The sequence below is a fragment of the Notamacropus eugenii genome, chromosome 1 (genome assembly GCF_028372415.1).
Source record: "Notamacropus eugenii isolate mMacEug1 chromosome 1, mMacEug1.pri_v2, whole genome shotgun sequence".
In the NCBI taxonomy this organism is placed as follows: Eukaryota; Metazoa; Chordata; class Mammalia; order Diprotodontia; family Macropodidae; genus Notamacropus; species Notamacropus eugenii.
Genome location: NC_092872.1, coordinates 731,782,005 through 731,798,739, shown reverse-complemented (window position 1 = coordinate 731,798,739; position 16,735 = coordinate 731,782,005).

Sequence of the window (16,735 nt, the reverse complement as noted above, 5' to 3'; positions counted from 1 at the left end):
GTAACTGTGACTGAGATGGATGGAAGATTTAAAGGAGGTATTCCAATAAGAAGATTATTATAATACTCTTTGGTGAGTGGTCATTAGAACCTGGAAAATGATAATTTTTCAGTGACTAGGGAGAATGAGATATATACAAGAGAATTTGTGAAGGTAGAAACATCAAGATTTGACATTGGATCAAAGATATAGGGTAAGTGATTGAGAAGAATTGAGACTAATTATTTATGCCCTAGACTGGGAAGATGGTTGCAGTCTTAAAGGTAATAGGTAGATGGGAAAGAAAGACTAGAGGGTTTGAGGGAAAAGAGAATAAGCTAAGTTTTAGATACATCGAGATTAATATACAAAAATGCAGTTGATTATACACAACTTGAACTCAGGAAAGAAAGTTAGATTCTCTTCTCTCTTTCTCTCCATAGACCTACAAACTCAGAATATATATATGGGGTGGGTGTGTGAGTATGTCTGTGTATTCAGTTTGTTGGTGGTGAAAGTCTTTTATTCTTGAAGAGGATCAATGATAAGATGAGGGTGAGGTCTTGACTTTCAAGTGCACTGGATATGAGTGAGGCAGGGCTGTGCAAGTTCATCACAGGGCCTCACTCTCTTCTCTAGAATCATCTGTATTCAATGGCAAGGCAGTAGGTCAGGATAGCTGGAGATGGTCCCAGATGCACTGGAAGATCTGTCTTTTTTTTAATATAAGGCTTTTCCCAGACTGTCTGAAGGAACACCCATTCAGTGATCCAAGGACAGACAACAATTATGGCAAAAAATGCCCAGTTTGTCCACTCCAAAAGATATTTAAGGGAGGGTAAGACCTTCAGAGTTTATGACCATAACAGAAATAAGTGCTATTTACACACATTCTGAGAGTCATCAGCATATAGATGATAATTGAATGCATGGCAGTTGGTGAAATAACCAAGTGAGTTACCATAGAGATAAACGACTTGAAGTCTCAGGACAGAGACTTGTGAGCAAACCCACAGGTTAATGATGATGGATGAAAAAATTTTAAAAAAAAGGATACTATGAAAGACTATATAAAAAAGGAGATCCAAGAGAGTGGCCAAAGTCACAAAAATTATAGATAAGCACACGTGCATGTATGCATATATACATATCTATTTACATATGCACACATGTATGTATGTATGATAATTAACAGGGTCTAGTGTTACAGAAAGATCAAGAAAGATGAAGACTGAAAAGTAATTGGTTTTGACCATTAATATATCAGATAATTTGGTAGACTCTGGAATCTTTTGGATTATGAGTTCAAAGGTCAAAGTATAGCTGGACTCATCTCTCCTCTCCTCCCCTCCTCTTCTCTCATCTTCTATCCAGGAGAAGGTACACTCCATCATCAAAACCTGCTTTTTTCACTTTGGGCTTACTGGGCATATTTCTTGCTGGAAGATTAAGCTTTAAACCCAATTCGCTCTGGAGATCATAGACTGGAAAACAAGTCCCCACCCACCTAGCACAGAGTGAATGTAATAACTGAATAGTAATTGTTTCTCTTTTACTCAGGTAATCTGAAGGTCTTCCCCTTCCAGATTGATATTTTTTTTTTGATTAAAGGGGGCTATCCCTTGAGTAACTAAAAAAAGCCTATTCATTGAATGTGTGTGTATCTCACTCAAAGTGAGTATGTGATCAGACTTTAGGGTCTTACATTGCATCCTGGGTCATCTCCAGTCATCCTGATGAATATCAGGTCACTGTATTGACATGGCTCAGGAGAAAAAAAGTGAGGTTGGTGACCTTCCACAGCCTTCCCTCACTCAAATCAAAGTCAATTGCAAGTCATGTCATCATCTTGATGTCATAGTCCTCTTCAAGAATGAAGGACAAACACAATTTGCAGGGGATGATGAAGTGCTGATATAACTCCCTGCCTTCAAGTCCATAGCCTTGTAGAGAGAGTTTTAGTTGCTGTTGTCTAGTTGTTTTTCAGTCATGTCCAATTCTTTGCAAGCCCATTTGGTATTTTCCTTGGCAGTGATGCCGGAGTTGCTTGCCATTTCCTTCTCCAAATCATTCTAGAGATGAGGAAAGGTAGGCAAAACAGGGTTAAGTGACTTGTCCAACATCGCATAGGTAGCAAGTGTATGAGGCCAGATTTGAACTCAGGTCTTCTTGACTTGAGAACTAGTACTCTGTCTACTACACCACTTAGTTGCCTGTAGAGAGAGGTAGTATGACATAATGAGAAGAAAGCTGTATTAGGAATTGAAAAAGCTGAATTCAGTTCCTAGTTCAACTACTTGTCCAAGATCCTTGTCATCAAGTGGTCTCATTATTATTTCTGACCATATTATTAGCTTGGAAAGTTTTCCCTGTTCTCACTTCCCAACCTTTCTGCTCCTGCCTTAAGAATGCATCTGCTCTGGGAGAAAATCCTCTTGTTCTTGACCCAGGTACTTATTACAATGAGATGCTATAGGTGAATAGAAAAGAGTCACTTTTAAAATTATTCCTTCCAGACATCAAACTTTAACTTGGAAGGAGCAATGTTCGTAGTATACATTGTGAAATGTATGGTCATCCAGTGGCGAAATTGGATAGGGAAATTTTGACACCTTTCAATCAAAGCATGTCAGAGGAGAACCATTTATACGTAATACCTAGGATTGCATGTTCAGTGACTTTAAGGATATCTTGAATGTTTATCATCTTTCTGAATATCAGTTACCTCATCATAAAATGAGGGGTTTGGAACAGATGGTCTCTGGAGTTCCATATATATATATATATACATATATATATATAATTATTATTACATTATACATACATGTATGTATGTATGTATGTATGTATGCATGTATGTATTCAATAGACTCCAATTCTAGTACATGGAAAATTAATTTATTTGGTTAGTGTTAGAGAGATAATATTGCCTGTCCCTTATTTAATCTGTTGAAATTATTAAACTTTTTTTTAAAAACTCCATTTGACCCCATATTGCCATTTTAAAATGATTTAAATTTATCCTTTAATTTATAAATAGGGACCATACTGCATTAATGAAATCAGGACAATCCATGGATAGTCAATGGGCCAGTCTACACATAATTAGCAAAAATTTATTAAGTAGTTACTACATTAGAGATACAACGATGATCTTCAAGTTACAAAAAAATACATACTTTCTGTCTTAAAAGATCTCATGTAATAAAAGGGACAGTGTGAAAACCAATGGGTAAATAGAAGAAACATGAAAACCTGATTAGAGGTTTTCTCAAAAGAGATGATACCAGCACCAATCTCATTAATGAATGGTGAAGTGCGTGTTTCCTCCGAGTTAGCATTCAAGAAGCTGTCTTTTAAGAACCTAAATAAACCTTTTCCTCTACTCCCACATGGTTTCATGACACAAAAGGCTACTCTCTAGTGAATAATAACACTTTCTTTCCTTAAAGAAATCATTAACTTTATAAGGATATAGGACTTGTGGACTGAAAATCCTGCCATGGGAATGATGACCTCAGCATCAAAGATGTCAGAAAAATCAGAATTTTTTTATCTGAAACCAATTTTTCCTTTATTCAGATAGAAATTTAAAAATGGTTCTCTTTTCTTATTATCTTCTTAATCCCACCACAGAAAGGAGAGACCCAAATTTCTAGCTGATCACCAAAGTGGAAGCAAAAAATATTCCAAGACTATTTAAAGTTGTTAAACAAAAATTGAGTATAACTGCAGTGCCACTTAATTGGATTCCATTTATAAGGAAATTTAGCTGCGAAATGTTCAGAACACAACCACAGGGTTTCTTATCAATTAACCTAGAGAAGGTGAAAAACTAGGGATGTATGTGGGGTGAACAAAACAAAACAAAATGAAAAAATAATAGACTGTGATGAATCTATAATTTCCAGGCAGACTTTGACATTTCACTGTACACCTGGAATGGTTGGCTGTACACTTAATCTCCTGGGACCACTGCCAAAAGCATGGATAAAACCCAAGTGATGATGAAGAAAACATGTTTTCTTCCAGGGCAAGTTACAGTCTGCTGCTGTGTGGCAAAGGTTTCCATAGAAACAGAAGAATGACTGTTGCTGTTAAAGGTAAGTAAAATAAAATTTCAATTGATGAATTTTCTTCCTTTCCTAAGTTAACAAAAACCCTGAGCTGGGCTGAACTGGAAGCCACAGTATATTTAGCAGTGATTCAGAGATGTGTGCCCTTTAGAAAAGCCAAGTTGAAAAAAAAAACACAAGAAAAACAAAATAAAACAAACAAAATTGCAGATTACTGTAGTGTACTTTCACTGCGAAGAATTCTCTCTCTCTTTTTTTTTGTTTAGACAAGAGATAGATATTTTCTTACATGTTTTATGTCGATAGCCATATGTAAAATGGTGTTCAAACTATTATCTAGGTAATTTCAAAAATTTGCAAAGGGAACACAGAGCACATGGGTTTGTAATAAAATCTGCTACCGTCTTGATTATCACACAATATTAGGAATCTTAGCAAATATCCACTCCAAATTCATTCAAGAATCCTCATTCTGCATCTACAGAGGGTATATATTTGATCTTGGATTTAAAATGTCCACTAATGTTGCAGGGTAACTAGTTTGCAGGTAAGCCTAGGTCATTGCTGCAAAGCTCTCTCTCCACACACACAAACATATAAATAGATAAATAGATAGACAGGGAGACAGACAGACAGACTGATTGATCAGCCAATCGATCAATTGATAGATAGATAGATAGATAGATAGATAGATAGATAGATAGATAGATAGATAGATAGATAGAAAGATAGATAGATAGATGGATGATGGTAGAAATCTGTGTATCTAGATAGAATGGAGGTAGATGTAGAAAGATATAGATGATAAGATATAGATATATAGATGTTAGATGTATACTTGAGAAAGAAAAAAAAAACAATTATCCAGATAAACCATCTCAACTTAGTATTTTAAACTAGCATTGATCCATTTTAATTTTTCTATGTTGACAGAGCAAGGGAGATTTGAGCACAGGAATAAAACTAAGATATTTGGAATCTCACTGAAGAGCTTATTCCACCACCTTCAATATTCTTTTTGTATGGTATCTAAAGCCAGTCATCACACATTTGAAATACCTAAAGGAGCTGTACATAGCAATTTCTTATTAACCATCAAAAAAGTCTCATCTAGTCCTTTTGAGTTATCTAAAAGGTGTAAAAGTTAATATCACTTCTGTATGGATTTCTACTGTTTTAGTTCTATAATGATTTTATGCTGTATTTATTTTATAACTGGATTTGCATCCATCTGCTTTGGGTTTAACTCAGGTATCTAGGTGAGTCTGAATCTTACTGGCTTAAGCTGACTTCAGGAATCCAGTGAACTAGCTCAAATGTAGTTTACTTTAAAAGTAAGCTTATTATCTCTCTTTCCATGTAGTATCCTCCAGGATACTTCATAGATATCCCTTTGTTTAGTGCCACAAAACTACCATCTCCAAAAGATATGATCTGTCCTTTCCTGTTTTTTGTGGAGATGAGAGTGTTTGATCTCTTCCAAGGGACAGCAGATTTGCCTCTGTCAAAAACTATAGGATAGAGATGGGCCCCATAAAACAATTAACATTGCTTAATTGTTAGAGAGGAATACGATTAGTCTGACCTAAATGCCATTACAACTTTCTCATTACATAATAAGACTCCCCACCTACACTGACTTTTCTCTTTTCCTGTCTCAATAAAAATTGTCTTTTTTCCTCATGAGCATCCCTGGCCAAATTGACCCACTTTTTTTTTTTTTTTAACATTTATATATTTCATTTTTAACAAACTGTTACCTTGCTCAGAGAAAGCATGCTGTAGTTGGCCTTTGTTTCATTTTACTCTTTACCATTAAAGGCTAACTTTTCATAGCTACAAGATCCAGAGATTCCTGTATATCAGATCTTGAAACTGATCAGTAATCTCATAGATCAGTTCTTTTTTTCTTCAGTGAAGCAGATTCCCCCCCCCATTTGTGCTTGTTGATTTTGGTAAAAATCATGTCCATAATATTTAGTTATGAGAGCTCTTTATAAACTGTAAATCTTTGTCATCTTTCATCCCTTGCCTCCTGTTCTTGTTTTCTATTTTGCTCACATTCACCCCTTCCTACTTTTGAATGGAAGTTGATTAAGTATAGCAATGAATATAGATATAACTTGGAGGGTCTTATCAAACTATTCACTTTATTGAATTCTCCTATCTTTTAATTTTCTACAAAAAGATGTCGATCCACCAGTTAAAATCATGGTAGTCTTTTTTGCAAATACTTACCATGATCACTTCAACACGCATACTCCAAATATACCTGTTTCCTGTTGCTTTGGATTATTGTTATAACTGACTCCACAAGATCTATTATTTACTTCTTCAGGGAAGAATTGTGTGCACTCTATTTGGCTAGAATTGCCTTCTGTCTTCTTATGTTTTTAGGGTGAGAATATAATTTTGTTCCTCTAGAAATTTCAATGTGTTGGTGGGTAGATGTTCATATTACATTAGAAGACTAAGAATCAAAGCATTTAAACAGTTTAAAAACTACTTGATTCTTAATACTCTCATCCTCCTCTTGTACCACTTAGGCATTGTTACAGAAGAAGCAGGATGCCAACCAGGACTGAGATTATTTCATATCAATATCATTTCTTAAGTGAGTCCAAATATGGTAAAATTATATGAGGACATAAAAGCGAATCACTAATATAGGACAGACATCTCCCACTTCAGTGATTTTGCAAGGCTATCTCTTTACCTAGACTGCTTTATCTTCCCTTTTTTAAGGATCTACGGTTTGCTTCAAGAGTTTGTCACCTGCTAAGGAAAGCATTCATTATTTTCCTATTTATTAGCACTATTCCTGGAGTCAGAGAACCCAGGATACCTGACACTTATTGCCTCTATGACCCTGAGCAAGTCACTTTACCATTCTGTGCCTCAATTTCCCATCTATAAAGAACAAACAGAAAACTGGTGTTGAACTGATGACTTTTGAAGTCCCTTCTAGGTCTCAATCTATGGCCCCATCTATAATTTATATATAGGATACAGAGATTGATAGAGTTGGATAGAGAACAATATGGGGATACAGATATATCATATGCCACAGTAGAATTTATACTCCTCAAAATATGGATATTGAGAATCTTACTTTGTTGATTCTGTGGAGGATGGTTTCGAGTTTGAAGAGACTTGTCGGGGATTAGAGGGATATTAAAATAGTCCAGGTGAGTGGCTTTGATGGTCTAGACCAAGGGTGGGGAACCTGTAGCTTCAAGGTCACATGAGGCTCTCTAGGTCCTCTAGTGTAATCCTTTGACTCAATCCAAACTTGACAGAGAAAATCCTTTAAAGGATTTGTTCTATAAAACTTGGACTTAGTCAAAAGACCACACTCACAGACCTAGAAGGTTTCTCATCCTAGACCAACTAGATCAGTAATTCTGAGTAAAAAGAAAAGAATTGATATAACATCTTTGTGGATGTAGGATTGGCAAGATTTGGCATATATTCTCTTTCTTACTAGTGTCCACAATAGAGACATGAATAACAATGATTAGAAAGTCAGGTATGTTGTATTACGAACTTTAAGAGTCTTTGGAATAATCTTTTCCAGACAATACTTGGACATTAGTATTACCCCAAAGCATTCTGTACTGAGGTAAATTTTGAACTTCTCAGGAAAAATGAGCAGATGAATGGGTTCCCATTAAGAAGGATAGAAGCTAATCTATCATGAAAGCCATTCAATATATTTTCCATCATTGAAGGGTCCTTTTGAGTCCTTTCACCCCCAAAGAATGCCTGAGTCATTTTCTTTCTAGAATAGAGTTAGAAATTAGAATTAGAATTAGAAGTTAGGAATTAGGAATAGAACAACTCCGTCTGGTTACCCAGTTTATCATTATCTGTGAAAAGGATCGTGGCTAATGAGCATATGCACTAATGCTGGGTTTAAATGAATATTTTCTATCCAGTACTCTTTTTTCACTGCATACTCTTAAAGTCATTCTGCCATCTTTGTCATTTTGTATTGCAATTTTGTAGACAGATGTCCACAGCTATCTCCAAAGTAAATGTCAAAAAACAAATAAACCAAAAAAGCCAAAAACAAAAGCAAACAAACAAAAAAAAAAACCATGCTTGTTTAGATGCCAAGAAGGTGATTTTGAACTTTGAAATTTTCTTATGTGCACAAATTTATGTGCTAACTCCCTCATTATAATGTAAATTCCTTAAAGTAGTGGGATATCTTTATTTTTCTTTTGTATCTCTAGCAAGTGTGACAGATCTACAATACATTAAATAAATTTTTAAGTAACAGAATTTGCTCTCTTTCTTATACAGGATAAAAATGATTCATGATCAGACAGGTTGTATCTGGAGCTTTTTGTCTCCTGCAAGAGAAGGGTATGCACTCATCTTGACACATATTTTACAGGTCTAAGAGATCACTTGACTGTGGCCAATAATAAATATTTGTGAGTTGACTTCTCCTTCTCAATGACTTTTCTCCTATCATCTACTGACCCTTTTCTTCAGCACCTACAGATGAGGATCAGAATGTGAATGGGAGAGAAAATGAAGGAATCTCAGAATGGGAAAGGACCTCAAAAGTTATTTAATGCAACACCCTAATTTTATTTACACTTGAGGAAACTAAGACTCAAAGAGGTTAAATGATTTCTCTATTGTCTCATTTGTAATAGTTGGCAGTGTAAATCTGAACTCATGTCCTTTCATTCAAATTCAATCTTATTCCAACTGCAGTGTGTTACAATCTAATATTAGACAGCAACATAGTTCAATGGATAAACGGCTGGGTCTGGACTCAGGAAGATCTGAGTTTATATATAAACTCCAATATTTACTAGCAGCTAACATCTGCTTGCCATAATTTCCACAACTGTTAAAAAAGGGACTATAAAAGCAACTATTTTGCTGGGTTGTTATCAAGATCAAATTATATAATATTTGTAAATTATTTCAGCACACTGCCTAGCGCATAATAGATCCTATGTAAATGCTTATGCTCTTCTCCCCTCCTCCAGTCACTAAAAGTGACTCACCATGTCAAGTTGACCTATGAAGTCATTTAATAAAGGTGTTTTAGGTCCTGGAATTATTATTGAAGTGAGGAAGAAGGTAGGAGAAATGAGTGGATATTATTATTCTTAGGAACTTTAATGTTCATAACCACATCCACATTCTCCATAGGGAGATGATGAGGCAATGATAGTAGCATTATAGGAGTCTGGCAGGAAACTTCATCTAGGCCATAATTGTACAAAACGTCCAATCCTGCCTACAACTTCTTAGGACCTGTTATTTTTTTCTTCAGTAAAGTGGTCATTCCACAAGGGATTAGGCCCATGGTGGTTTTGAAGGGAACTGACTCAGTGTACCTGTCTATAATTTTCAGAAATGTCATATTTCTAGCCATGGGAGTAGTAGGGCATTGCCAAGGAGGTAGTAGGGAGAAGCAGAGCAAAAGCTGGCAGAAAACAGCTCAGAGCTGTTTGGAAGCTGCAGGGTATCTATTCAGAAAAAAAAAAATGAAATGTCAGGAAACCCCTTCATGAAGCCAGAAAGTTTACAGATAGAGTAGAAAAAGACTTATAACTATTGAGCAGGGCAATGGAGCACATTAAGAAAAAAATACCTTTGAGTCTGTCATGAGTTATTCTCAATTGATTACTTCTAAATTTCATTCTCCTTCTTGATCTTTAAGAGCCCTTTGGAGTTATTGGTTCTGACATCCTAGATTCAGAGCTGGGAGTGGTCACAGAGAAGATCTAGTCTAAACCTTTATTTTGCAGATTAGGAAGCTGAAGCTCAAAGAAGTCAAATGACTTGCCCAGAACTATATAGATAGTATGGAGAGAGGGAGTTCAATTCATTCTGACTGCATAACCACTTCTCATCATATTCTCCTGTCCAGTCCGACAAAGTAAATGCAGATTTGCCAAGAGTGGTGTTGAGTCAGAGAGAAGGGATAGAGTGACCAAAAGTACCCTTCATTGATTGATTTTATCCCAGCCTACTCTCAGTTTATCTGACACTTAGCCTTATTGTTGGCATCAACAGATCGCCCCCATTCCATGTCTTGCAACTTAATGGACTTCACTGTGGTCTCCAACACTGGATCCCTGACTCATTCTCTGTTGCCTCATATCTCATGATTCTTAATTCTGGTCACTCATGTATGCTACTTTGAGATGATGCCTTTTTGAGAGGCAGTTGGTGGCATACTAGATACAGTTGTAGGAATCAGGAATAGCTGAGACCAAATTCAGTCTTAGACACTTACTATCCCTGTGACACTGGGAGAGATACTTAACTTTCCTTTACCTCAATTCAGATTGGGAATAATAGTAGAAGCTACCTCCCAGGATTGTTGTGAAGAGAACCAGTGTTGAAAGGGTGAGCCAGCATTGAGAAGAAGAGAGCTAAGAGGATTCCGCTGAGACCTGGGAGGAGATCTCTGGTGGCAGAGACTTCCTGAAGGAGCCCCCGGACTTTGAAAGATAATAGAGTTGTAGGGCAGAAAGCTGCTGGTGGGAAGAAGACTTAGTTAAAGTATCTTTAGGGATCTGTTAAAATGAAGTGAGCTGTTATCACAAAGCCTATGGGCTTTGGAAGTGAATGGAGATGATGATGCTGGTGATGTGTCTCAGTATTGTTGTTGCCCTGTTGAGCTTTGTTTTCCAAAGGCAGAAGTTGTGGGCAGGATCTGGGAGAGCTTGGAGTGGAGCACTCCTCATGAGCTAAGACATGGAGCAGGAGGGGAGAACTGTCTACATGTGAATCCAGATGAGAGTAGGGAGTGGTTAGCCCACAGGGGAAGAGCTATGTGACTTGGAAGTCAACCTCAAGTAAAGATGAAAGAAGACTTTGCTTGGACACTTGGTATTGATTGGGGAGATTATTCTTACTGTGATCTAGGCATGGACAATGAGGCATTATCTGCTAACCCTTAAAGATATATAATGCTAGAAAGACCCTGTCCTGAGATCCCCTGACTCTGTGGATGCAATGATTTATGCTGTGCAGTGTGATGTTCTTACTGTGACCTAAGAGTGTATGGTGGGGTATTTTCTGCTACCCCTTAAGGAAGTGTTGTTCTAGAGAAGACCTTAGCCTGTGAACGCCTCATTGTGTAACCAAGTATATGTGTGTGTATGTATATGTATATGTGTGTATGCATGTATGTGTATACATGTGTGTATGGATATGCATATGTATTCATATATATGTATGGATGTATATGTAGATATGTGTGTATGCATATGTATGTGTGTGTATATATGTATGGATGTATATTATGTACATATACGTGTGTGTCTATGTGTATATATGTATATAAGTTTTGCTTAAGGATGTGGCTATGAATGTTATGCTTTACTTTATCAAAAAATGTTTAGTTTATTGCTGAATAAATAGAAATTTCATTATACTATGAGATTAGACCCTTGAAATTCATAGCAGCAGTCCTCAGGTGGGCTGCTGTGATTAGCACTACACTTCCCTAATTCATTAACAGGTTGATATCATCAAGACAAGCTCCAACGATGACACCAGCCAAGAATTCATTATTGTCAGTGGACAAGATGGATTCTTGGATCACTCTGACTAGGGAAATCAACTTTCCTATTCCCCAGAGGAGATAGAGACCTTTGTCATGGGAACCTAGACAAGTGGTGAAATGCTATAGAAAGGATATGAAATGTGCAGGCATGACATATTTTTTATTATGATTGTCATTTACTATGTGTTGGAAAATCGACAAGTCTCTTAAACACTCTGGGACTCAGTTTCCTCATGTTTTAAAATTAGAGAATAGAATATATGACTTCCAGTATATCTTCCATCTCTACATCAATTACCCCAATTTAACTCAGGGCCAGTCAAAAAAAGGTCTCTTTCTTTCCCACTTAACTGTGTGTAGTGGAAAGATTTTGTTTTAATTGACTCTAGGGCAAGAAAACAGTATCCACAGAAGAAAATCCAAGGGCTAAATTATTATTTTTTCCTTTCAGGATCATTGCATTCAAGTGAGGAGACAATTACTGCTAGAAGTCTCTGAGTCCTGAAGGATGGAGGAGGAAAGAAACCTATGAACTTCTCTTCCCACAGCAGTCAGTTGAAACCATGACCAGCCCTTCTTTTGCTTCTTTACCTGCTATGTTAATTCTGTTTTTTTAACCTTAATTTAAACAATAATAGAGATGGAACCAACTAAGGCTGTGGCCTTATGAGCTGAAAAATTGTAGTTCCCCAGAGGTCAAGAATTAGAGTGTATGCTGGCTTTTTAGGCAATTCAAGTGATTGATAAGTGAAGCCCTAAACCAGCTACTTAATCCATCCCAGGAGTAGATGAGCATTGAGACGCCGATTTCTGAAAGCAAGGAATTAGGTGGCTCATCCATTGAATATGTCCACTGAGAAATGAATTCAGTGGGTTAAATGTTTTTTCTTTGTAATCAACCATTTTAAGTTAATCCCATTCTCAGTGGCTGAGAGAGTTAAAAAAAAAAAGTGTTTTCCAGACTTGAAGTATGTACTTTACACTCTTTCCTAGATACACTTCTCAGTGAATATACTTTTCTAAAAGCTGATGTCAAATTATTTTGTTCTTGAGTCATTTTTCAGTCATGTACAACTCTTCATGACCCATTTGGGGTTTCCTTCGGAAAGATACTAGAGTGGTTTGCCATTTCCTTCTCCAGTTAATTTTGATATCATTTTCCTTAAATGTCATTAGAACACTGATTCCTGGGTTAAATGGCATAAATGATAAGAATTATAACTTTAGTTTGTTTAGAAAAAAAGCTTATGAGAATGATGGATTTGGTTGAAAGCGTTAGAAACTCCAGTTTCTCCACAGTAACTCTCAAACTATGGGGAGAAGATTTAGTGTTGCTCTTAGAAACTCACTTGCCAACCAGAGTTCAGATAAGAAACCTAGAGCTTATATAGGCTACATTATAAATTATCTTCCTGGACAAAAACTTGTCTTCCCCTGACATGTACTTCTTCAGCGAATTGATCAGTGTCCAAATTGTTCTCATCATTTCTATGAGGAAAATCTACTTACTGATTTTTTTCCTTACAGAAACTCTTAATCATGTATACCCCCCACATGCCTCTGACCCAAGGCATCCATTCCTAGTTTTCACAGAGAGTGACTGGATTTGTAGTAGTTTCAGGGGACAAAAATTTAATTTGGTCTATTGAACTGGAAACCTAAGATATGGTCCCAGCGACAGAAAATGGCAGTGCACATATGGAGATCCTCATTACACAGAGGTGGTCACTGGATGATATAAAACATTTTTTCTGCGTTATCAACTGATAAAAAAGTGAAATTAACGGGGAAAAGCCTTTAGTCCTGTGTACTGGTTGCTTCCCTAGCTACTTGTGCAGTGACAGCAGTATAGTGAGGCAAGTGGACATGATAAATCACACATTTAAAGACCTTGTACAAATATTGATTTACCTACTGCTATTTTTATTGAAGTCTTTGGTCAATGGCATATGAGGTGACAAAGGACTAGAAGAGACTGAATCTATCTTAAAATTGCTGCCGAAAATAAAACCAGCAGACACAGAAGTGGCATAGAAATGAAAGGAGGTTACATGGAACCAACTGATAGCAGCAAATTAAGAAAAAGAAATGTATTTACTGTATGACCCAAAGCATCAAGAAAAATCATTTCATGGGACACTTGGTAATTTTACCTGATTATAAATTCAAGCAATGTAGTCAAGTAAAATCTAATGAAAATAAATACAAGTGATAAGCCAGGATCTACTGACCAAGATAAAGAAATGGAAAAATTATGTGAAGAAATTGATATGATCCTCTAAATTAATATGGCTTACATTTTGGAACTTTCTGACTTCAATGAGTGGAGATAGACTAGGCTACTGAAAGTTATGTTAAGATATATGATTCAGCAATTTATTTATGCCATCATAGGTATTAAAGATAACACTGTTGCCAAATATAAATTCATATGAAAAACACTGCATATGGCCATAAGGAATAATGATGGCAATGTAACATGGAAAGCCATTGAGAAAGTGTTGAAAGGAATATGAGTGAGAGCTTGGAAAGATATATGGAGGAAACTCTTATTCTAAAATGCTTTATAGATTATTGAATCACAGAATTTAAGAGTTGGAAAAGACCTCAGTGACCATCCAGTTCAACCCATTTATGGAAAGAGTACACACCATAAGATATTAGAAAAGTGATCATTCAATATGTGCTTGAAGACCTTAAGGGAAGAGAAATCTACTATTTCTTGGGAAGAATCATTCCAATTTGTATCAGAAAGCTTTTGTTTTGTTTTGATTTTCCCATGATATCTCCACTATAATTGTGTCTTTACAACGTGGAATAATTATTAGGGATTTTCCCTTCTTTTAAAAAAAATAATGTATTTTATTTTTCAGTTCTAAACATTCACTTCAATAAGAATTTGAATTCAAAATTTTCTCCCCATCTCAGCCCATCCCCTGCCCCATGTACTCCTTCCTCCAGTCTGTCCTCTCTTCTATTATCCACCCTTCTTCCATCCCCCTTCCTCTCTATTTTCCTATAGGGCAAAATAGATTTCTATACTCCACTGTCTGTATAGCTTAATTTCCAGTTGCAAACTAAAACGATTTTTAACTTTCATTCTTAAAGCTTTGAATTCCATTTTATCTCACTCTCTTCCCACTCACCCTCATTGAGAAAATCAGCAATTCAATATAGACCATATGTGTGTAACAATGCAAAGCACTTCCATAACATTTATGGAGTGTTGATGCATGATTTTCTCTTTGCAGATAATCATTCACTCAGTGCAGCCTCTGAAACTGAGATGCAACAAAGTATAAATCAATTTTCTGCTGTTTGTGCTAATTTTGGCCTAATAATTGACACCAAGAAACCACAGGAGCTCCACCAGCCACCACCACACCATTCATACATGGAACCATCAATTACAACAAATGGAGAAGTTTTAATGCTGTGAATAAGTTCACTTACCTTGGTAGTGTACTTTCGAGGGATGCACACATTGACAATGAGGTTGACAAATGCATTGCCTGAGCTAGCTCAGTATTTGGGAGGCTCTAAAGGAAAGCTTGGGAGAAAAGAGGTATTATACTGACTACCAAACTGAAGGTCTACAGAGCTATTGTGCTGACCTCATTGTTGCGTGCCTTTGAAACATGAACAGTCTAACAGTGCCATTCCAGGAAACCGAATCATTTTCATTTGAACTGTCTTAGGAAGATTCTGAGGATCATCTGGGAGGATAAGGTAACAGACACTGAAATCCTTGCTCGAATTCAACTGCCAAGCGTTCAAACTATACTTCAGATAGCTCAACTCTGATGGGCTGGCCACATTGTAAGTGTACTTGTCAAAAAGACTATTTTATGGAGCACTCACAAGGGGCAGGTGATTACATGGTGGTCAGAAGAAACAATACAAGGACAATCTCAAAGTCTCTCTCAAGAAATTTGAATTTGAGAACTTCTGGGAGCCAGGATGGCGGAGGGATCAGTAAATGCTCTCTCCTCCCCCCTGATGACCGTGAAAGAACCATAAAATATTTCCCCAGATAAATCCTGGATCAGCGGGAACAGCAGAAGGGGGCAAATAGTCTCATAACACCAGAGGCTAGAAAAATAGCAAAGGGGGATTCTTCTTACTGTGGCGGAAGCGATCTGGAAGGACAGACGACCCAGGGCAGAGAAAATTCACACTGAGACCCAGGCAAGCCCCAGTGCCGGGAGACGAGCCCCAGGAGGGGTGGGAACACGCATTAGCTTCTAGGCCTGCCCCAGCCCTCCAGGGGAAAAGGGAAGACAATAGGGAAGCTGGGATCACCATCCCCTGACCTTGCCTCTGCCTCAGGTCAGCTGAGGAGATTTCCTGAGACTAGACCACCCCTCCCACACACCTAACAAGCTAACCCCAGGGTTGATCTGGGAAACAAAAACCAAAAACCTGCTTTTAGCCTCGACACACATCAATCAGCTCAACACAAAGATCTGTACCTTCTGACTGAAAGAACCAGAAGCTACAACACTCAGCCAACATCATGAATCGGAAAAAGCAGACGAAAAGTGAAAAAACCATAGAATCTTTCTATGGGGATAAGGACCAAAACACAAACACCAAAGGGGTCAGAGCTGAGACTGTACTTCCAACTGAAACCTCAGAAGGGACTATGATTTTCTCGCAAGCACAACTAGATTACCTGGAACAGCTGAAGAAGGAAATAAAAGAAAAACTGGCCAATGATTTTAAAATTATAACAAAAGAATTCACTGATGAGAACATCACTCTGAAAGGGAAAATTGAACAAATGGAAAAGGAAGTTCAAAAATTAACTGGAGAGAATAACTCCCTAAAAGGAAGAGTTAATCAAATGGAAAAGGAAACCCAAAACCTAATTGGGAAAATTGATCAAATGGAAAAGGAAAAACAAAACCTAACTGAGAAAATTGGTGGAATGGAAAAAGAAGTACAAAAATTAAATGGAGAAAATAGCTCCTTAAAGGGAAAAATTGGTCAGATGGAAAAGGAGATGCAAAAGTTAACTGAAGAAAACAATACTATGAAGATTAGAATTGGGCAAGTAGAAACTAATGACTCAATGAGGCAACAAGAATCAGTCAAACAAAATCTAAAGAATGAAAAGATAGAAGAAAAT